General features: G+C 45.3%; 1 long non-coding RNA gene across 1 annotated transcript in view; it reads right to left on the bottom strand.

Annotated features, from left to right (window-relative positions):
• Nucleotides 1-8,988: 8,988 nt before the first annotated feature.
• Nucleotides 8,989-23,317, bottom strand: part of LOC144782604 (uncharacterized) — a 44,265-nt gene continuing 29,936 nt past the window's right edge. The window contains exons 3-4 of the long non-coding RNA XR_013601166.1: nucleotides 13,291-13,552; nucleotides 8,989-11,890 (exon numbers count right to left, since the gene is read on the bottom strand). This is a non-coding gene — a long non-coding RNA (uncharacterized LOC144782604). The remainder of the gene's footprint in view (nucleotides 11,891-13,290; nucleotides 13,553-23,317) is intronic.

Raw genomic sequence — 23,317 nt, 5'->3', positions numbered from 1 at the left:
CTTTAATTTTTGTACTTGCTGAAAATTAATATCAAACAATATTTCGTGATTGCTTGACATGTTGCTTCCGTGCACATGTGTCAATGAGTAGCAATGTCAGGGCTTTAAGTATGATGGAAACACAGGGGGAGTTCTCTCAAAGGGGCGTGGTGGATGTAATTAGGGTGTGGCTTAAAACACGGAAATTAAAAATATGTGCTTTTGGTAATTTGCTGCTTCTGTCATTGTATCCAGATATATCATACAACACGTACCATTACACATCTAACAAGCCAGGAAAACTTGTCTTTGCCAATGGTTGTTAGTTGCATAAGATTAATAAGACACAACTATGGCTTCGTTGTATAGAATATTGAAAAGGCCTCAGTTCTGAAATGATGAGGCAGAAATAAATATATTGCGTCTCTTTGAAGTTGCACCGAATCAGTGAAGGGTGGTACTGCTGCAGAGCTAAGATTTTTTTCCACCCTGAAGGTGAATGCAAAAATATAGCCCAATAGCGACCCATCTCAGCATCTGATTTTTGGAACTGCCGGTGCTGAGCACAGACAGAACCTGGGCTACTTAAAGACCTGAGCAATTGTATAAACTGAGTAGTATACTTAAGATGATTATAAAGATTCGTCGCATGGTGCTGGTTGATGCAACATGCCTTAATACTTAGCTCATTGAAGATGTCATCACATGTATTCATTCATAAGCTGATGAATGGATTATTGTGCTTTGCAACCAAGTTTTACGGTCTTGTTACCACTGAGGTCCCATGCGTCTGAAACTATTGTCCACACATTTGATAACCAAGTTAGTTCCTTTGTACTCTAGATTCTCCAGGAATCGCTTGTCTGGGAAGTCAGAGCTTTGTACCCTTTCCTATGTTGTATGTATAATGGGATCCATGGTAAATGCATCCCTGGCACTAACTCAGTAGTAGTAGATTGAGAGTAAAAGAGGAGCATGTCTATTTTCATGTTTTTCCTTTTCCCTTTTTTATTCCTGTTTTTATTGTGCTTCGGTCAGCAAACGTTGAAATGTGCCATATTCCCGTTCTGTGGTACTGTCTGCGTACTTAAGTTAAGTATAAGTTAAACATACTTAGTCATTTATTGTGTGTTCTGGCTGCAGTATTTATGTAATTTATTCTTGTTTTAGAAAGATCTTAAGCAGGGCTTTAAGTCGGATGGGAAAACTGGGGGGCTGGAGTCTCCCATAGGGGCGTGGCTGTTATAATTAATGGCGTGGCTTAAAACACCTATTACTTCGTTGTATAGAATATTAAAATTGCCTCCGCTCTTGTAGGCGAGGTTGTGGCGTAGGGCTGCAGGTTCGAGCTTGGCATCCGCTCAACATCTGGTCATTCAAAAAATGAACACGTCCTTGTGTAGTGTAACTTTTGCTCATGTTTGCGTTATTAAAAACTGAAAATTAGTCACTTTAAAGTTACTTCAAAAGCAGTGACAGGTGCTACTATTGCAGAATAACGTTTTTTTTTGTTTTACCCCCACCTCGAGGGTAAAAATGGAGAGCCCGATAGCGATAGGGATCCGTTTCGGCAACTGCTTTTAAGAACTGTTGGTGCTGAGCACCGACAAGACCCCGCCTACTTAAAGCCCTGATCGTATGGTTGCCCAGTCCAAGATTACCAATTTTTGTTTTGAAAATCCGTTTCGGCAACAGCTTTTAAGAACTGTTGGTGCTGAGCACCGACAAGACCCCGCCTACTTAAAGCCCTGATCGTATGGTTGCCCAGTCCAATGTTCACTGTTAACACTTACAAGATTACCAAATTTAGTTTTGAAAGGGGGCTCTTATGGGTAATGTAGAGCAGTGTTTGGGAGGGGTGCACTTACTCTTTGAGATGATTATGTGCGATATTTTAAACACCTACTGATGGCCTCATGAAAGTAAAGAAGCTTTTTCCAATAACCAATCCTAAATAGTCTTTCTACAGCAACCCACTGGCTCTCCCTCACTAGGGTCTTCACTTTCTTTTATATAGCCAGAAACTAATTATGGGGCTGATTGGTAAGAGTGAACATCCAAGTTTAGCATTATACCAAATTTACGAGAGATATACCGGCATTTGCGAGAGATTAAGCTATTGGCATTGTAAATGACTATGCCACTTATTTATCTGTTTTCAAAACCAACACATAAATAAAAATGTCATTTACAATGCCAATAGCTCTAACTTTTGCAAAGGCGAGACCGTTGCATTGTAAATGCTTGTTACTTTTCCCTACGCCCTGTTCCCTGTGTTCTTCTAGAGGAGACCTTTTCCCCTCTCTCCGCTGTACCAACAGTCACAGCAAACCACTCACCTCGGCTTACCTCCAAGCCCGTCTGCTCTGCGGGATGCTCGCCCAACCGCCTACCGCAAGCCAGCTGGTGAGTGTAACGGCGGGACAAAGCGATACAGTGAGACGGAGATGTGGCGATGATCGACTTGAGCAGCAGCCGTCAGGAAAGGCAGCCGTTGGATAGCGGAGGTAGCAGTGACAGTGGTGGGGAGGTCCAGCCTCAGTGGTTAGGTGTTAGGAAAACAAGGATAACGTGGAAGGCGGTGCTGCCAGCTCCTGCCGTGCGCCTCCACGATTTTAAAATGAATTATGGGCACTGGGCACCCCCTACTATTCAAGCAACAGTCAGATGTTGGCAATTGTTGGCAATTGGCAATTTGCCGGTAAGAAGCCCCCAGCTTAGCTCTATCCGCGATTCGAGCCACAAGCTGCTCCTGCTGCAATTCTAGCCGCCGGCGGCCCCAACCTGCGACCCGAACCACGAGGGACTCCGGCCGCAGTACTTCTCCTCACTCGTGGTATGTCTGCAAGGCTCAAGCGGCTTCTGCCGCGATTCGGATCACCTGCGGCCCAATCGCGAACCGGACCACTAACGGCTCCGGCCACGGTCCAAGGCCCGGACTCGAGCGGCTCCTGCCGCGTTTCGAATTACTGGCGGCTCCGGCTGCGATTCAGGCTGCAATTCAGGTCACCGGTGTCTGGTCCCAGGTCCCAGGTCACATAGGCTCCGTCCGCGATTCCAACTGCGGCCGCAACCCAGACCACAAACCCCGGAGGGAGAGATACGGCGTGTCCTGGTCAAACAGCCAGAGCGGCTGCCTCCTCCCAACACGCTGCAACTGCCACTGCAACAGGCGACTGGCCGGAAAACACAAAAGGGAGAAAGAGTTCCATGACTACAAGGTACATATTCTTTGGTGCAGTTAACTGTCTTGATTGTGGCTATTCTCAAGTCTTCCACGGGTTATGCCCACATACCCTGCTTAGAAAGATTCAAGGCTCACTGAGTTCACTGGACTCCACACTGGCTTCTCGCTCCTCACTGCTTGCTGCTGCTGCCACTCGCGGCTCCAGTTGATGGTTTTGGGCATTTGATTTTGCGGCTCCAGTGTCTCCAGCGACTCGCGGCTCCTGCCACGGGCTCCTCGCTGCTAGCCGCCAATTGCGGCTCTCAGTTTGAGTCACCCGCGGCCCCTTGCTGCCGCCGCCGCTCTCCTCTCGTGACTCGCGTCACCCGCGGCTCCTCACTGTGAGCAGGCTCACTGCGGGGTCTCTGTGGGGTCTCTGCTCGCGGCTCTGGCTCGTTACCCCGGCGGTTGCACCTCAGCTCCCCGGCTCCCTCAGTGCTTAGTACTCCCGGACACAGGTGAGGACGATTGTGCAAGCAGGAAGGCTTACTCAATCAAGCAGCGAGACAAGTGAGCTGTTAAGCAGTTCAAGACACTGATGACCATCATCAATCCCTCCCTAAAGCATGTCATCTTTTCGGACAACCTCAAGACCAGAGAGGCAATCCTGTCACTGAAGATGGTCAACTTAAGTCAAGACAGCCTAGTCAACTGCTTACTGGAAACCACCTCAACGTAATAGGCAAGAACAATGCTACCAGTTACACATATGAATAAAGGCCAATGCCTATTTTTAGGATTACCAGTCAGGATACAAGTCAGACAGCTCTAAGAGAGGTAAAAAACAACCAGGTATTTGTCGGTGCTCATAACAGAACCAACAACAGGGATCCCATCTTGTTGCTGTCTCTGCAGCATTTAACACTACCGTCCAGCAAGTCCTTGATATGAGCTTTGATTACTTTGTCTTGTAGAAGTTCATCTACTTCCTGATTAATTGGTACCATTTCATCCAGATGAACACCTCAAGAACAAAGAGAATTCCCTTGCACTGCAACATACACAACCACTTCATCACGTCTCCATCCATCTTAAACCCCAACGGAAACCACTTCGGTTACCTATGGCATGCAAGAAAATCACAATTCTTCAAAAAGCCAAACTTAAAAGTCAAGTATGGTAGTGGCATCGACTACTTGGACGACTGCCGTTCCATCATTGTTGCCTGGATGTCAAAAGCCAATCATTGTTGCATGGATGTCAAAAGCTGGTTAAAGTACAGTGGGGCATGACAATCAATGACTGCAAATAACCTCAAGAAGAAGACTGCCTTATGGAATTATCTTGAGAGATGTGTTGCTCAGCTTTCTCCAAGTCTCTCCTATTTCAGGTCAAGAGCAGTCTCAACTAAAAAAACAATAATCACTAGAAAGATGCTCATTACTTGGAACCAACTCTCCTGTCTTAGAATGTAAAGCTAACTATATCAAATTAAAATTTTAAATGACTGGTAGACATTGTCCTTTAAAATCCAACCTTGCTTATGCAGGAGCGGTATCCTCTTTTTCCTGTCTTTCCTTTCTTTTTAATCTTTCTATCAAAACTGGATCCTGCCCTCTATCTTTTAAAGACATTGTTAGCCTACTATATCTAAAAAATGCCCTTGTACATTCAGTGCCTTCTGGTTCCTGACCACGATCACTTCCCCCTTTCTTTCTAAACTTCTTAAACACATTATGCACCTCTAAGTCTCTTCCTTTCTTCACTCTAACTAGATGCTTCGTCATCTTCAATTGGGCTTCTGCTCTGCTCACGTAAAAGGAGCTGCACTTCTTACTATCTCCAATCACCTTTTTTCTGCTTGCCACGTTGAAATATATTTTATTCTCCTTCTTTTTGACCTGCCAACTGTCTTTCATAGAATGGACCACTTCATCCTGCACTTTATAGTGTCAGCAATAAATTGCTGAATGAGTTCTCTACATTGCGCCTCAAACCATCAGAAACAAAAATTATTTTTCTACAGTCCCACCTCACCGTTGTCCATCCCCTCTTCAATGTATTCCCTCCTTTACATCTTTCTTTACTCCTGATGAAATCTAAGTTTTATAAATGCCAATCTTTCCTTCTCCCTGCATATTTCCACTGATATTGCTCCTGTCATTAATACTGCTAACCATCTTCTCTTTAAATATTCCCTCACTACCCTTGCACTGCTACATTGTGATAAAAACAGCAATAAGGAAAAGACTAGAAGACATCCACTGCTGCCACACACAACCTGAAAGCCCGATCACATTGCAACCCAAATGTGTCAAGTCCCATTGGTCCTCCATTTCCAGGTAGAATTGAAAGACACCTTTTCAAGGATGCTATGTGAAGCTGAGCCATCTACTTGTATGTAAGTTGTACTTACATTTCCTCTTGAATCCAACACACCCTCTTTTGAAGCTTTACTGTGCTCCTGGGTTAATGCAATGAGCTTTATAAGCAACCCTATAACTTCTCTTTTGAACAACCATACAAAATAGCACCATGTATCAAAGAAAAGACTAACAAGCTAGCCTTGAAAAAGATCACAAAGAGAGTTACCACTTTCTATTATAGGCTTCCTCACCTTTTGAATATTTTCCCTTACGTCAGACTGGAAATGGAAACTTTTCAACAGTACCCCTGCGTGCCGGTAGGTGGTGCAGTGTGGCTCTGCACTGTCACTGTTCCGCTCCAGAAATTATGCGCGGGGCGCAACACTCCTGCACTGATGTCAGTTTCTTTCTTTCCGTGCAAACAAATATCGCTGACAGATCCCAAACAGGTGTGCCTGCAGTGCCTAGAGTCGATTCAGGGCTCTCAGGCATACAGAGACTGTAGGTTAATGAACCCAAAAGCCATTCAGGACCATGATGTAAAAATGTACATTGCCAAACACAAGAACGCTACTCAATGAGAGAGGGCAAAGTTGCGGTTCAAGCCACAGTTAGGTTATAGTCCCATTCTTGGTCTAGGAGTAGCCAAAGTCTTTTCTAGGGGCTAGTCTTTGTTGACATCTAAATCATCTGATAAGTCGAAGAAGAAATATACAAACATTGAAGCGTGACTCGGCCCCCCGCTTCACCACTCGTGTTCACCTGAGAAGGCAGCACCATGGCATCCAATCTCACTCAATCTGAGTCAGTCGACTTCAGAGTCGATCCTGCAACTGGTTCTGGCAGAGCCCTTGTTTCCGGGACTGTCTGTCACTCCAAAACAGATCGGACTGTCTGTCACTCCAAAACAGATCGAAGTGATCAGTGAAGCTATCCACTGACACTTCGGATCTTTACCAACTCCCTATTGCACGCCTTCGGACCCCAAGGAGCAGAGTAGCGTTCCATCTGCAGTGCCACCGCCAGGTTTGCTCTCCACGCCAGCTCAACCCTCTCGGCATAGCACAATGTCTATGGCTCAGATTCCAACTCTGCCTCCTTAAGGGAAAACAAGACTCTACACTCCATTGTCAGAACAGACTCAGACAACGATTATGAACTGGGTGAGGAGTCTGCTAAGCCCTAGCTTGGGGGCAACTGCATGATGACTTGCAGGAGGTCAGTTGCCTCAATACTGCCCTTGAAATGGGTCTCTTATTGCCACCTGGTGCAGCCACTTGAGAACCTGCTTTCTGCGCCATGGTGATGCATAGGATGGCCAAAGTCCTCGACCTCCAGCTCCTCACTTTGGAGGTTAAAACTAATGTGCTGACAAAGGCATCTTCTGAGCCTCTCCTGCCACTCAATGACTCATTGACAGATACGTTGTTGGGTGCCTGGGTCAAATCCTGCTCTGGCTCCTAGTCAACAGATACATAGCGAGACACCATTGTCTTGCCATGGGTGACCCTGCATTCTTCTCTCATCACTTCTCCACAATCATATTTAACCCCAACACATTTCTGACACTCCAAATAGGTTATGTTTGGGAAGCAAATCTTCTCCACCAGCCTGGCTCTCCATTCAGTTACTGCCAGCTGCCTCCTGGGAAGCTATTCCCAAGACCTTTTGGGACTCTGTGGCGTCTGTTTGACGAAAAGGCTGATTCTGCTTTAGAGTGGTTCAAAGTGAACAGGGTGACTGCATGCTCTCTGGACTTAACCGCCCCATAAACCCAAGCCTTTTGCACCCTCGGCAGAGATGTCCCATATCGCCAGCCTGTCCAGAGTCAGCAAGGAACCCAGCAGTTTCACAGTTGAGGCTGTGGTGACCACAACCCCGCAGTCAGGGCCAATGGCCCGCCCAGTCCATTTCCCCCCGCATGCAGCTTTATCTACAAAACCCCTTTAGCGTGCCTTGAGTGGAGCACAACCGCCTGGTAGACATTAGGATCCAACGATTCTTACTGGATCGGCAAGCCATAACTTCAGACAAGGGGGTCCTGCAGGTTGTTTACAAAGGATATGCCTTACCTTTCCTTCCTTCTCGCCGCACCTTCCACTGTCCCAGAAAAGACTGACGGAGTCCATCTGTTCCTTTTGCAACAGGAAGTACAAGCCTTTTGACCAAAGGGGCTGTGGAGAGGGTGCCTGCTCCAGGTAGGACGTGGTTCTTATTCCCACTACTTTCTGGTGACCAAGAAGGATGGAGGCCTTCATCTTATTCTGGACCTGCATCCTCTCAAATTCTTCCTCCACCAAGACAAATTCAAAACAGGAGATTCTTCCTATCACCATAACCCCACCCTGCACTGTTCAAGAAAAGTTATTTCGGCTCATACTTCTTGTACTTAAAGGCAATCCAGCTCCGTAGTCAGTGGTGGTTTTAGTGGTATTATTATTATTATTATGGAATCTTATATAGCGCGTGGTTACCCTAGGGCAGGTATGGAAGAAATATGTATCTTCTACGCAATCTTCAGCTCCACCATAGACATGTATCTTGCTGTGATGGGAAAGAAGTGCTGCCTTGAGCTTCTAGTGCTTTTTCTTTGCTGGGCAGGTATGATTGGTCACCACTGGAGCCTACAGAATCTATAGAACATCTGGCAGACTTCATGCTCAGAAATAAGATTAGTTAGACATCACAAAGAAATAGTTATCCCCAGTTCAATTATTAGCTTAGAAGATGATGCGAAAGGCCCCTCTGCAAATGATATCTGTCACAGACTTTCTCTGTGTACAACATTCATTCCACTTCCATTTACATGACTCTCTAAAAATCGTATCTTCCTCTGTAGTCCTTTCAAAATGAACAGCCTTCCCGTTTGAATTAGTTAAATAATCTCATATTTAGCATCCTTGGTGGCAGTTATCCTTTTTAGGCAACCTATGTACCTCCTAGGAGAGAATGTGAAACTCGAGTTGTGTTTTCTCATGAAATACAGGCAATATTCCATAAACAATAAATGCCTCTGAGAAATCATTGCTTAACTCTGGAAAGTGATTTGAAATGTTCAAGAAAATTAAATCCTTTATCTACTTTTCTCTTTAGTCGTTAGTTTCCATCTGAAAGAAAAAGTCACACCCTGATTGTGAAATGGATCTTGATTGGCCAAATAAAATAAGGCAAATAAAAAAAACTACTGCTAATTTTGTTACTATTATTCATACAGGTTATGCAGCCTCTTAAAATTATTCAGCCTTATTGAGACTGCCATGTGGTATCAGGAACCTAGAAAACTAGTAAGCAGAATTAGAGCTCAATTATAAAGAGTGAAATCACTTATTTCTGCATTTCTCAGAAATGTTCCTGTTATGAAATATGTAAATCAGCCACACAGAGCTTTGTACTTATATTTGTGTTCACTGATGCCTGGATTCAGACTCCAGAACAGAAACACACGCCAGTCAAGCCTCTTCATTGGAACTTGTTTATTTGAGCCATGTTATTCTGCTCCAGTTTAGCCTCTTTAGTCTCCAGACTGTCCAACCATGTTGTGATTGATATTTCTCCAGTTACTTTATTTTTCTAATTCCGAATAATAGTCTATTCCTTTCCCATAATGCAGAGAGAAAAGTTACAGACTTGTAATCCTGAGTATCAATCAAGGATATCTTCATTATATTCATTAACAACCCTCCCGAGAAAAGCGAGGAAAGTAGATACAGAGCAAAAGGAGAGAATCCTTCCTTCTCATTGATTGTCAATGTGGGACTCTGGCAGCCTGCTGCCTTAAGTGTGATAGAGTCCACTTATTTTTCTGCGGAGCTCAGCATACCCCGGTTCCCTGAAGTGGAAAAGTGGGTTCCTACTGACTTGCCTCTGTGTCTTTCAAGCCTGGCTTAGGCTTGGCAGGCAAACCGGTGGGACATTTATTCAACAAGGAGACATTAGAAGGCTGTCAGGCTAGGGATGGCCTACAAACAGCGATGGTTTGAGTACTAAATGCAAAATTACACCTAGCTTGAAATTTCGGTTACGTATCAGATCATTAAACGGGACGTTCCAAATTCCTGAGCCTCACCTATTAGTTTGGATTTTTCAATTTTTGTTTTTTGTGTGGAAGAGGTAATTTACCTTACACTATACAGCCAAACACATACGTGTAACCAGTTTGAACCAACTAACACCTTACACCCTTGTATGTTTGGATTTGTCTTTTTTGGCAGGTGTTTAGTGTTCGGATGAGTGTGTGCGTTTGGTTGGTGTTTGGCATATAGGTGTGCCTTTGTATTAGGGTGGTGGTTTGGATGAGTGTGCTATTGAGGAGGTTGGTGTGCAGGAGCAACTGACACAGGTAAGAGCGGTGAGGCGGGAAAGTCATCAGACAACGGGATAGGTATAATAAAATAAATGAAACCACCTACTCGCCAAGTCGGCGATGTGGTGAGCGCAAGGTGAGTGGTTTTATTCATTTTGTTATTTTATTTTACCTATCCAGTCTTCTGTTGACTTCCCCCTCGCCCCACCCCACCGCTCTTACCTGTGCCAGCTACACCTGCTGGTGTGGTTGTGGTGCTTGTGGGTCTGGTGGTGGTAGAGGGTGTGAGGTAGTTGTGATTTTTGTGCTGATGGTTGTGGGTCTGGGGGTGGTTGAGGTACTTGTTGGAGTGCAGGCAGTTGTGGTTCTGGTGTTTGTGCCGGTGGTTGTGAGTGTGGTGGTAGTCGTGGTGCTTGTGCTGGTGGTTGTGGTGCTTGGGGCTGTGGTGGTCGTTGTGGTGCTTGTGGTAGTGGTTGTTGGTGTGGTGGTGGCTGTGGAGCTTGTTGGTCGTGGTGGGGGTTGTGGTGCCTGTGGGAGTAGTGTCAATAGTGTGGGTATGTTGTTTCTGTTTCTTTGTGTGAGGGTGCAGGGGATTGGGATGGGACGTGAGATTTGGGCTGAGGAAGGCACCTCTGTTGGAGCACAGGGTTGGGAGGCTGCAGTGAGTGAAGAGGCTATTTTTGCAAGCGATCTCAGCATGCCATCCATAAATGCACCCACTTGTTGCGTTTGTTAACTAAAGCCCTGGATGCCATTAACTATCGCAGTCTGGCCTACAGTGATGCTGAGTAAGAGGTCAATATCCTCCTTACTCAGGGTAGCTGGGGTGCAGGCAAGGGGTGAGGTGCCTGAAGCAAAGGAGACCCAAGCACTTTAAGGGGGTCGCAAATAGCCAACTGGGGGGGGGGGGCAAGAGGGAGGGTGGAGATGGTTCTCTGGGTGGCAGACAATGATGGGGTTGATACAGTTTCTGTAGGGTCCACCACCAATAGGGACTGGTTGCTTGTGGAGGCCTCCAAAAGGTAATGACGCAGTGGTAACACTATAAAGGAAAAGACACGCACAAGACCTGTATTTCTTCTCATATGCCTATCAAGTGCTAAAAGATTCTGGTCCCCAAATGAGATTGTGCTACATATTCAGTACATATTTTTTACAAACCAGATTTATTCTATTTTTCAAACTATCTCACGTTTGTTAAACTCAAACAACGCATATCTTTGTAGTGTCTTTAAAGAGTCTACTGTTACATTTTAACAATTCTTTCCACGTGACATAATCATTGTATCACAAACAGATTTATATTGTAATCATTGCTATAAAAACAAAAATGCAACAATGCAGAGAAATTACCAACATACCAAGACCACTCATTCTTGCATTCATTCGGAATCAAACACTACCATACTCAACATTCATACCACATCTTAGCATGCTACACATACATTGACAAGCAACAACAGAAAACAGATTGAATTTTTTGTATGTTGAGGTGTTGTAGGATGGGATCATTGTTCCATATACAGCCAATGCCCATTTCGGTGTGGGCATGAAATTCGACCAACCACCTTCTCTAGGATCACACAACAAAGTAATAGCTTCAAAGGGTGGTAAAATGGGGGAAATTGATATTTCAAAACACCCAGTTACTTAATAACAGCAATCAGTGACATATCAGGTTGGTGAGGCATCACTTAACTACTACTTAGGTGAAGATTAGCTAAAAACTGATTCCTAGCAAGGCTAAAAAACCCTGTTTCCTAAGAAGGTTTTTTTCCTTTTCTTGGATCGATGTGACATATATGTGATTTTCACCAATTGCAGAATTCAAATCATTAATGGAGGCTCTTGGTTCTAATACTGGATGTCCTCTAGTATAGTATCTTTTGTGACGTTCTCTTCATCTGGGAGTCCATGTGCGTGGTGGAGACTGACGGAGTTATGGCCCCCGTGCAGTCCCTTCGCCCTCTCTGCTACTGTGTCCATCGGTGTCTGATGTCTCACCGTCTGCAACATTGTGGCAAACTGCTTCCTTGCCCTGGTTGCCTATGTCCCCTTTGCCTGCTCTTGAAGATGCTGAATAGAAATATATATTAGTTTCATTGTATCTGTGTAAATAGAACTGAGCATAAACTTTTTTCTCAAAACATTTAACAAATTTTCATATTTCAGCTGCTTCAAGGCTTTCAAACTGTGGTTTAATTGTATTATTAGTACATGCATGTAGGGAACATCGTCAGAAACCATTTGGTCACAGTTTTGTAATTTCCCATTATTGCTCCTATCGTATTTTTGATCATTTCTCTTAACCATTTTCAATACTTAAGTTACTTTTAACGTATCACGCCCTATGTATCGACTTATGCTATTGAAGAAATTCAAAATTAAATTTGTTGCTATTTTAAAATTACTTCTACAACATAAGTAACTACATATGTCTTGTTATATGTACAATCTACTTTAGCATAGAGCAAAAACTATTTTGCATTTGACTCCAAAATATCTTAAGTTATTTTTAGTTTGTTTTACCATTGTGAAAAAAGTCTAAACATTCTGCCTTTCATTTAGGCAAACATTGCTACAACATTGTAGTAATTTTTAAAAACACTGATTTTCCTCAGTCATTTTTTGTGTGCCTAATTTATAGTTTTCCAGGTGGGATACTCAAACATATATGTAACTGAACATTCCATCTGCAGAAGTCCCTTTAATTTATCTATTTTTGTTCATTATTGATTTATCATCTGGGCATGAAGGACGTAAAACTAATGTGTTTGAGTATGTGTTACTCTGTCACCAATGTATTCACATTCCTGTCGGTTTTTTCCATAAATGTATGCCTATCAAATTCATTTTTCAGAAAACAGAATGGCTTACATGCACATTTGTGAATGAGTAAAGCATCATGAAAATCTATCACTTTTAACATAAAGTAAATTGTATTTTTAGTAAAAACCTATTTGTAATATGTTTTTAATCAAAATATGGAGCTATTTATTCTTATCTTTCTAGTCATTTTGGCTCACATGCTCACTATTGTTTGTTTATAATACCAAATCACAAATGTGGCATTGGAACTTCCGCTGTATCATAAGTGCATTATATAGAATATCACCTGTGATAGGGCTAACGTAACGTCCTTCACAATTGTGACACAGCATTACACCTGATACAATTATAATTTTTGGCCTGTTTGGTACAACTGTCCCTTATAACATCAAACAAACTCATGTGTAAGCTTTTTTAGGCAGGCATGTGTCTGCTCCAAATAGTCCTTTGGTAGTTATCCGAAAGATATTGGTTTCATTTTCAACTCCTGAACATACAAAACACATCATCAGACATCTTGTGCAAAAAGTACACCATCAAGCACTCTTCTTGTGCGTTGGACATGTGTTGACCTTTTTGCTGATTCCATAATTTGTTGCTGTAACAAAATATAGTTATTTAAAATGCAAACTCAAAAAATAACTTACCCGCTTGCTGCTGCTGTCGGGCTCTCTACTGCCCATCAAGCTTGTGACAGTCCACCGTAAGCATGCACAACATTAGGGGGAGTCAGGGTGCGGTGCACACGGTTTACATGTTGGGATGACTGGCCAAGCTAGAATTCAGCTGACGTTTTGGTCCAGCATCGTTCCATCACTTTTGGAGGTGAATGCTATGCTGCTTGTAGATCCCGTTGATCCCCAGGGAAAGCACAGTCTTGACAATGTCCTTCTTTTAATGGGAGTTGACCTGTGTGGATACACAAAATGAAAATATAAAAAAAATGTGTTACTTTTTGTTAGTTTGTATTGATGTAAGACAATTTTGAGGAATCAATCCTAAGCAATTTTAACAGCTTAATATTTGCTTATTATTTTTATTTTAAAAATGGCAGTTCTCTTATCCCTTGTTATTTCCTTATTCTTCTTATCCAGGCCAGGGACATTATCTAGGCTGATTTATTTGTGGGATAATACGAATAGCAAAAATATTTTTTCTTTGGTAAGCAAACAAATAGACTTATATATGTAAATTTATATTAAATTATAATATATTTCCTAATTTAACGTAATGTTCATTTTGTAGATTTCCCATGAAATTATTAAATATGCACATATATAGAGAGAAATACACTAAAATAAAATGGGGTGTCAAACACACAACACATACTAATGTAGTGGCATTGTCTAATTAGAATGTGTTTAAAGAATACATACCATAAATTTCCTATGTAATTTAATAGGAACAGAAACTTAATTTCTATCACTACACTTTCTTCGGGGACTAAAAGGCACATTCGAGCCTGTGCTTAAATTGAAAATAAGTCAGCCTGAATGACATTTTCATTTTAAACATGTACATGTTCCTCCGGTGAGCCATACAGCTGTCTGTACAGGACCTCGGTAGCCAGGAACTCCGGCTCCTCTGGCAATAATTTGGGGCCCTGTCTCCTCCTGTTGCTGGCATTGTGGCTCTGAGAGGTTGGAAACAGCAGCAAAAGTTGAGGAGCTGTTGTTGGTTGCAGTGTTAGGAGGCAAGTGAGCTTTTTTTTTTATCTAAAGATGGTGGCTAGTTTGTTTACATGTGCAAAATGTTAATGTTATTTATTTTTGTAACCAGAAAAGTATTATTCAGTGGTGTTTCTGGTTAAATGCGATAGTTACGCAATTTTGTTTATATTTTTATATTCAAATTTTTTCTTCTAAAAATGTGCAAATAATACACTTGTGTTATTTCCACATTTCCAGGAAAAAGTAGAAGACATGTCAAAAATGTTATTCAAAAAAACAATATTCACTAATAAATGTTTTTGAAAAATTATGTTAAACGAAATACATTTTTACAAACACGTCATTTGTGTCCTATATAGAAGAAATGTTTGCAAATTTTATAAAATGTCTTCTATTTTTGAATGTAGACATATGAACCCAGGGAGAGTGAAATGACGACAGCTTCACATTTTTAGACTTTTTCTAGATCTTTTCACCATGGAAAAAAGGGATTTAATCAATAAATTCAGATTGAATAGGCAAATTATTCTTGATTTGTATCATCACCTGGAGCAAGATCTTCTGCCTCACAATCGAAATCCCACATCTATAATACCAATTCTCATGGCAGTACTTCTTCATTTCGTGGCCATAGGGTCATACATTACATTGTGGCCGTATCTGGTGGAATGTTACCACCAACTTTCCGTGGAATGCTCCAAGAAGTTTTTTCTTCAAAAATGAGACACACCAGCAGCTTCATCCAGTTTCCACGAAATAAGGATTTTGCCAATGTGAAGGGAGAACTTTATGCTTTGGGTCGCCTACTACTTGTGGTTGGAGCAATAGAGTTAGTGTCACCACACGACAGAGAACAAGTCTACTGCAGTTGAAAGAAATTCCATACAATCAATGTGCAAGTTGTGTGCTTACCAGATTTATACATCGCAAGCATGTGTGTGCATTTTCCAGGCTCTACGTACGATTCCTTTGTACTACAAAACAGCATCATACCCTTCAAATGTCACAACTTGGGCCTGAGAAGGCCTAACTTGTTGGTAAGTACATTCTTTAAATATTTTTGGGTTCATTTAATTCTATTTTTTTTATTCTTTTATTAAACAACCATGAATCAACATTAAATGGTACAGTATCGACAGAAGGTAATTGCTGTATTACAATCTATTTTGGCAAGTGCGTAATTAATACTCTTGAGTTGGTGACAGAATCATGGCGATGGGTGATTGACAGGTGTTTGCGTGGCGGGGGTACAAATATTACCTCAAAATACATTCCAATCATTCCATATTTGGGACCACTTTTTGGGGATCCCCTTGCCACATACACTGTGTTCCTCAGAACATACACTGTGTTCCTCAGAACATACACCAGTCCATGTCCCTCTTCCATGCTGCAAAAGTCGGCGCCTTTGTGGCCCCCCACATCTGTGCAATATTCTGCTTTGCAATCATCAGTCCCAACGTAACCCATGTGATTTGTTTGCTGTTCAGGTCAGTGGGTTCCCACACATTTAGGAGACATCTTTTGGCTTCTATGTGGATGTCAAGAGTGAGTACCTCACCAAGGGTGTCATGTATTTTCGTCCAGTATCGCTGGATGTTTAGGCATTCCCAGAGTATGTGTAGGAAGGTTCCCTCCCCCCACAGTGCCTCCTGCATTTTTCATCCTCCATCTTCCCCATTTTCACTAGCCACGGCCCTGTAATGTAAATGCAGTGTAATATCTTTAATTGTACCAGCTGAGATGGCTACTTCCCTCGGGGAGGTCACTGCCGCCAGCCAGTCCTCATCGTCCAGGATTATACCGTCCCTTTCCCATGTCTCTCTTAAACGTCGAAGGGGATCGCTTGAGTTGTTTATCAGCTTTTTATACGTGAGTGAAATGGTTTTCGTCGGAAGGAAGCCGTCTAATATTCTGTCCTTGAGGGGCGAGGACTCGGCGGTGGGGGGGGGGGGCATCACCTTTCTGGAGGAGTGTCTGTAGTGCGTGTCCAGCCTGCAAGTTTCTAAAGTATTATTTATTTATTTATTTTAAGGTTTTATAGAGCGCGAACTTGACCCGTGAGGGTATCAGAGCGCTTTACATATTCAAAGGGTAGTATAGAGCGTAGTATATCACAGGACCTGTACATCATAGAGCTTACAGAATTGAGAGGTCATAAGGTGGGCAGGTGATTCCAAACAATACTATACAATTGGGGAAGGAGAGACTATACATTGGGGCATTTTACAGAGACAAGAGTCATACAATAGGCAGGAAATCACATGAGTGCTGTACATAGTCGCAAGATGAGGCAATAGTCTCCTAGATATCTGAAGAGCAGGTTTAGCCAATGAATTTACCCATGAGGAAGGATTTGGCCTCTTTTTTGAAGTGTGCAAGAAAGGGGATTGTTCTGATGTCAGGAGGGAGGGAGTTCCATATTCTTGGTGCAGATCCGGCGAAGGCTCGATAGTAAGTTTTTGTTTTCCTAAAGCGTGCAGGCCGGAGGAGGAGGGTGTTAGCCGATTGTGAGTTTCTGCTTCCTCCAGATAATACCAGCTTCTGTGCAAGATACGCAGGGGAGTTAGAGTGTAAGGCCTTGTGCGTGATACATGCCAGTTTGAGGGGGATCCTAGCCTCTACGGGAAGCCAGTTCAAAGCTTTCAAGTGAGGAGTGATGTGATCGAATTTTCTAGAGCCTGTGAGTAGTCTGGCGGCTGCATTCAGGCAGGTTTTTAAGGGAGCCAGCGAGATCTTGGGTAAGCCGGAGAGGGTGGAGCAACCATATTCCAGTCGAGAAATAACTAATGATTGGACTGCTAGTTTTAGGTCAGGAGCGTCAAGAAAAGGTTTCAATTTCTATATGTAGCTCAGGTGAAATCTGGCAGATTTGGCCATTGCGTTGACATGGTCTTGCATGTTCAAATTGTGGTCCAAGGTGATTCCCAGGGATTTGGCCGAATCCACAATGGTTGGAGAACAGTTTAAGGCAGTGATGGCTTTAATCCATGTCTGGATCTCAGGTTTGTTCTTGGGCGGGGAGATTAAAAGGAACTCAGTTTTCTTAGCATTGAGTTTAAGTTGGTTTGAGGAGAGCCATCTGAAGGTCAGCTTCAGGGCCTCATTCAAGGTGAGGATCTCCGCAAGGGAAGAGATTTTTATGTAGATCTGAATCATCGGCGTACATATGGAAGGAGATATTTGCAGTGCGAAGGACTTCGGCAAGGGGTTCAAGATAGCGATTGAAGAGGGTGGGGGACAACGTGGATCCTTGCGGGACTCCCACCATGACCATGGAGGGGGCGGACAGTTCGCCGTTGATTAAGAATCTCTGAGATCAGTTTTGAAGGTAGGAGCTAAACCAGTCGAGGACTGTACCATCTAATCCCATTCTCAGTTTAAGGCGTTCGAGTAGCATCTCGTGGTTGACCGTGTCGAAGGTGGAGGAAAGATCAAGGAGGATCAGGAGACAGGTTTTTTCTTGGTCAAGGGCTAGAAGAGCATCATTGACAATGTGGCGCATGGTGGTTTCAGTACTGTGACCCAGTCTGAATCCGGATTGGCAGTCGTCGAGTAGATGGAAGTTGTTGATGTGGTGACTTAGCTGTGTTTGGACACACTTTTCCAGCACTTTGGCCAAGAGAGGAATGTTGGAAATTGGTCTAAAGTTGTCTGGGGAGGCTGGGTCCAATGACGGCTTTTTCAGAATGGGGAGGACTTGGCCAGCTTTCAGTGAGGCCGGTATTGATCCCTGTCGGAGAGAGGCGTTGATTATCGCAGTCCAGCTGGAAATATTAGATTTGGCAACGGTCGTGAGAAAGTTCGAGGGGAGCGGGTCGTTGAAATGGTTGTTAGGGTTCAGGGTTGAGAGGATTTTAGCGACAGCGTGTTCATCATAGGGTGTGAATTCGGACCAGTGTGCTTGATTCTTCGGTGCGGACCATGGCGGCAAGGGGAGAGGCGTTGGAAGGTCAAGGTTCGGAGGGGGGAGTGAGGCAGCCTTGAGTTCAATATCTAGGGCTTTAATTTTGTTTGCGAATAATGAGGAGAAGTCCTCGGAGGGGATGAGAGACATGGGGGTTTCTTTCGTTGTTTTGGACAGTTTGTTCGATTGAGTTTGACCATCTCAAAGAGTTTGCAAGGTCTGTTCTGGGCATTTCCTAATTCTGCTCTGAAAAATTCCTTTTTTGAGTTGATGATATTCTTGTTGTAAGTATTTCTGGCCTGGCGAAGAAGTTTTAGGTGATCTGCCGAGGGGTGCTGTCTCCAGATTCTTTCGGTTTGTCGGAGGGATCTCCTCTCATCATTGAGGCAACCAGTGAACCATGGGTTTCTATCTTTGACTTGAGTTCTTTTTAGTTTAAGAGGGGCTAGGTCATCCAAGATGTTCGACATAGTAACCGAGTAGTGATCATTTAGGTCACTGACCGAGGTGATGTGGTGGGGGGGCAGGGGGGACGGTGGAGGTCGGATTTGCAGCGAATCACAAGTTCATTAAGGTCAAGGTTTTTAGTCTCTGGCCCAGCGTTTACGGAGCACCGGATGTGGTGACCATGTCCTGCATGTGCCAGGTAGCAGGAAGGTGATGGCATGGTTGTGTGACCAATCGCAAGGGTCGATCGATATGAGTTTGACGGTTGTCTCCTTGGAGATGATCCAGTCTAGAGTGGCCCCTTTCGAGTGGGTTGGGAGGGGGCAAGCTTGGGTCAAGGATAGATCAGTCATGAGGTCTTTGATGGTGTTGACATGAGGGTCGTTGGGGTCATTCCAGTGCAGGTTGAAGTCGCCTAGGAAAATGTCTTTGGTGTTGGGGGAGTACTTGGTCGTGATGACTTCCATGAGGTAGTCGGTGAAGGATTCTTTAGTGCCCGGGGGGTGGTAAAAAATGTGAAAGTTACATAGGTGGGTGGTGTTACTACGGACAGAGAGCTAGGTATTCACAGGAACCAGTGGAATCTGTTAACCACTTGGCTGCTAAGGGGTTTTCCCCTCCCGTGCTGCAGATTTATGTTTCCCATTATACATGACGAGTTGACCTTGTCATGAACACAGATTCAGTGTGCCTCATGACGAGTTCACCTTGTCATTAGCATGCAAGTGGTTAAAAGCTCTGTGACCAGGAGGTTAGAGCGATGGATGCAGGCGATTCCGCCACCTTTTTTGTTATGTGGTCTGTCTAGTCTGATAATGTTAAAGTTGGGGGGATTAAGAGATCGTGTCATGGGGATGATGCGTCATTAAGCCATGATTCTGTTAGAATGGCTACGTCGGTGTTGTTGTTTAGAATGAGAGCAGCGACATCGGCTGCATGCTTTACTGCGGAACGGCAGTTGATTAAAAGCCTAGACAGATCAGGGAGGGGTGTGGTAGCAGAGGTCGGGATGGACAGTGGTACGGATGCAAGGTTGCTTGTGATCGCCCTTCTATTGCGGAGGGGGGCTGATCTGTATGGGTCAATAGCGACCGTGCAGATGGGGTAAGCGGCACTCACGTCAGGTAGACAAGGAGAGGTAGGGCCTGCGTTATGGTCATTGAGAAGATCCTGGATTTCCTTTTCAGTGAGGTCTTGTGAGTTAGTTGCGAAGAGGGAAAAGTTGTAGGAGAGGGCGAGGTCAAGGGTTTCCTCATCAGATAGGCAGCTAGTGTGCTTGCTGGGGCGGAGATGTCTCAAGGCTGTCTGTAGAGGGCTTTTGGGAAGCTCTGGGATAGGAAGGGAGGGCAGCTGAGGCATGAAGTTTGAGAGAGCGAGAGTTTGGCGAGGTGGAGGAGGTTTGTAAGATCGAGGATGGAGGAGTGGAAGCTCTGAAATATTTTGGAGGCTCTGGAATGCAGAGAGTGGATAGCTGCGGAGGGGGGGGTTGGAGGGTGAGGGTGGTTGTGCGATGGGTCGTGGGGGGGCTTGAGTGTTAGCGGGGCTGGCATGGTCTGCAGCAGCGGGAGTCGCTGGGGAGGGGGGTTAGGGGGGCAAGGGTGGGCTGTGTTGGGAGCCTTGGATGGGGTGACTCTAGTGTTGGCGGGGCTGGCATGACCTGCTGCAGGAAGAGTCACTGAGGAGGAGGGGGTTGGAGGGCAAATGTTAGCGGGGATGGCATGACCTGCAGCGGCGGGAGTCGCTGGGGAGGGGGGCAAGTGTGGGCTGTGTTGGGAGCCATGGAAAGGGGGGGGCTATGGTGTAAGCGGGGCTGGCAGGACCTGCTACCAGAAGAATCACTGAGTAGGGGGTGGTTGTAGGGCAAGGGAGGGCTGTATTGTGGGTCATAGAGCGGCTGACTTTGAGTGTTAGCGGGGCTGGCTTGATTTGCCACAGGACAAGATGGAGGTGACGTAATGGTCTTAGCGTCCGAGCGGGGAGCAAGGCGGGAGAAGACCAAGGGTCCAGCGTTTATTTCGCTCGGGGTGGTTGTGGGAGGCTTGATGTGTAAGAGGTGTGCTGGAAGCCATGGATTCCGATTGGGGATCAAAGACAAATGGACTTACGGGTCTCGGGTCCAAAATGTTAAGGAGGTTGGTAGGAATAGTGAGGGGGTTGCGGTGTTCCATTTTGGGTAGGGGTGTTGGAGTAGGGTTAGGCCGTGGATTGTTTGGCGCCCTGGTGACATGGTTACAGAGAGTGGTAAAAAGATCTGAGAATTTTTCAAGATTTTTTGTTGAGGCTTGGATCAGTACAATGCCGCTCTTGTAGAGGGTGATTGTGAGGGCAGCTTGAAGGGTTGCTGATGGGACTATTGTGAGCTTGGTGCCATGTGGAATGATCCTAGAATAGCGTACATTAAGGAGTATTGAAAAGGTATTGCGCCAAGCGGTGGTTCTATTGGAGTAGAAAACGAGGTCATTAGTGATGAAGCCAATGTCCGCACAGAAGCGAAGGTCCAAGATGAGGGTTTCGGGGTGGTTTTTCAGGGTGAGGTGTTTGTAGGCTTTTGAGGCGCCTTTTGAGAGGTTTGGGGGGTAAACCAAGGTGTAAGCGATTGTCCCAGAGGTTGTTAGACCAGGGCCCACCATGTTGTCTTGGAATGGGCACACTCGTCGGGGCCTGGGATCAATGACCTGCAGTCATTGTGGACATGGCCATAAGGGTAGCGGTGCTTGAAGGGGGGGGGTAACGGCTTGTCTTGGTTGCAGAAAAGATAAGGACAGTCAGTGCCACTTCAAGATGGCCGTCCCAAGATTGAAGGAGTGAGCAGTCCTCTTTCTGTTTCAGTAGCTAGTGGATGAGTAGTCCTCTTACAGTTACTGCAGTCAGTCTGTGCCACTACAAGACGGCCGTCCCAAGATTATAGCAGTGTGCAGAACTCTTTCGGTTTCCGTAGATAGTGGTTGCGCAGTCCTCTTTCAGTTACTGGAGGCTGAAGTTGAGTAGTCCTTTTTGGGGGGGGGGGGTGGGGGGGGGCAGATTGAGGGCAAGCTTGGTTAAGGTCCAGTTAGGGGACCTTGTTTGCTTAGAGGAGCAGTCCTCTTTCTATGGACTCTGTCCATGGGCTGCCATTTTGAGTCCGTTTTGTAGGGTTTATCTCTTTTTATTCAGATAGCTTAAAATACGTTTTTTTAAAAATATTTAGGTGGGTCCGGGTACATGAGGTTGTAGAGGCTGCCTTATGAGAATATGAAGAGTGTCGATTGGCTGCACGTAGCAGATACAAAATAATGCAGTGCTCGAGGGTCAATAGAGAGCTCCAAGTCGGCAGCAGAGCGTTTCTTTGCATGCCTCGTAGTCGCTCAGCCCGCGTGCAGTATGGAGCCTGAAAGCGGCTGGGGGCACCATGAGATGAAGCTCCCCGGGATCTCAGGTAGGATCAGTGAGGTTGGGGGCTGCAGCGGAGAGGAGTTCAGCGGAGTGGGAGGCGAGCAACCGGGAGAAGGCTGCGGTGCCCCAGGGGCACGGGCGAGGATCGCCGCAAAGGTCGGGAAAGGTCCGGACTTTCGGAGAGGTGGGGGTCGGGCGAGTTCATGCGACACAGTTAGGTGGCAATCTCCGCTTATAGCGGGACGGGGGTGCAGGGGGCCACCCTTACCTTGTGCAACCTGCAGTGAAGATCCCAGTTGACGCAGTCCCCGCCAGCGGCAGTCTAGCTTATAACGGGATGGAGGGGCAGGGGGCCACCCTTATCTTGTAGTTCATCGCGCATCAGCGCAGAGCCCAGTGGATGAAGTCCCCACCAGCGTCAAGGGAAGCAGCCGCTTCATCTCAAGGAGTTCTCGCAGGTCGGGTGGTGGGCAGCTGGACCCACAGGACAAGCAAAAACGAGCCAGAGGAGACGGCGGAGTCCCAGGCTGGGGAGGGCAGCAGGCGACCCTCGACGAGTCCGGAGCTCGAACGGCTACATCGTAGAGGTCCGTGGGCTTTGGTGCAAGGTAAGGGGAATAGTCCTTGGATTTGCAGATATTCCGAACAGTGCGATGGGTGAGGTTTTCAGGGGATTTACACAGATTGTGATCCCTAACCCCAGGAGCACTGTAGAAGAGCTCCTTCTCTGTCGGCCATCTTAGGCCTCTATAGCAGCCATGTTGTGTTCTTACTGCAAGGGAGTAAATGGTTTGACCTTCCCTTTAACCCAGAGGTCACCAACTCTAGAAATACCTATGAGGTCCCACTTGTCCACATTTGTAAAGCGCACAATCACCCGTAAGGGTCTCTAGGCGCTGGGGGCCGTCGGGAAGATTAAGCGAGCTATTGCCCAGAGTCACATGGTGCTGGGCTAACCTGCCGCCGGAGCCGGGGATCGAACCGTGGTCCCCAGATTCCAGCGTCAGTCGCCCTGGCCGCGGCGCCCTTGGATTGCCACAGATTCCCAAGTAGTTCTGAGTCCCACAAAGGGGTTGCCAGTGTCACCTCATTTTCCCACCCCAGGCTTCTGTTAGCTGCATGTCAGACTTGCACCGAATGCTTAGTCTGCCCCGACAGATTTCTTTCCCCCGTCTTGGAGTATAAAGCCATATTATAGTTCCTTCCCGGTAGTAGCCACCTATCCATTGCGTAGCCTGGGTCGTCAGCTTGTCTATACGTTCCGTGGTTGATGGCGGC

The sequence above is a fragment of the Lissotriton helveticus genome, chromosome 9, assembly GCF_964261635.1.
Source record: "Lissotriton helveticus chromosome 9, aLisHel1.1, whole genome shotgun sequence".
NCBI lineage: Eukaryota > Metazoa > Chordata > Amphibia > Caudata > Salamandridae > Lissotriton > Lissotriton helveticus.
Note: the sequence above shows the minus strand (reverse complement) of the source record. Positions and strands in the feature narration are given on the sequence as shown.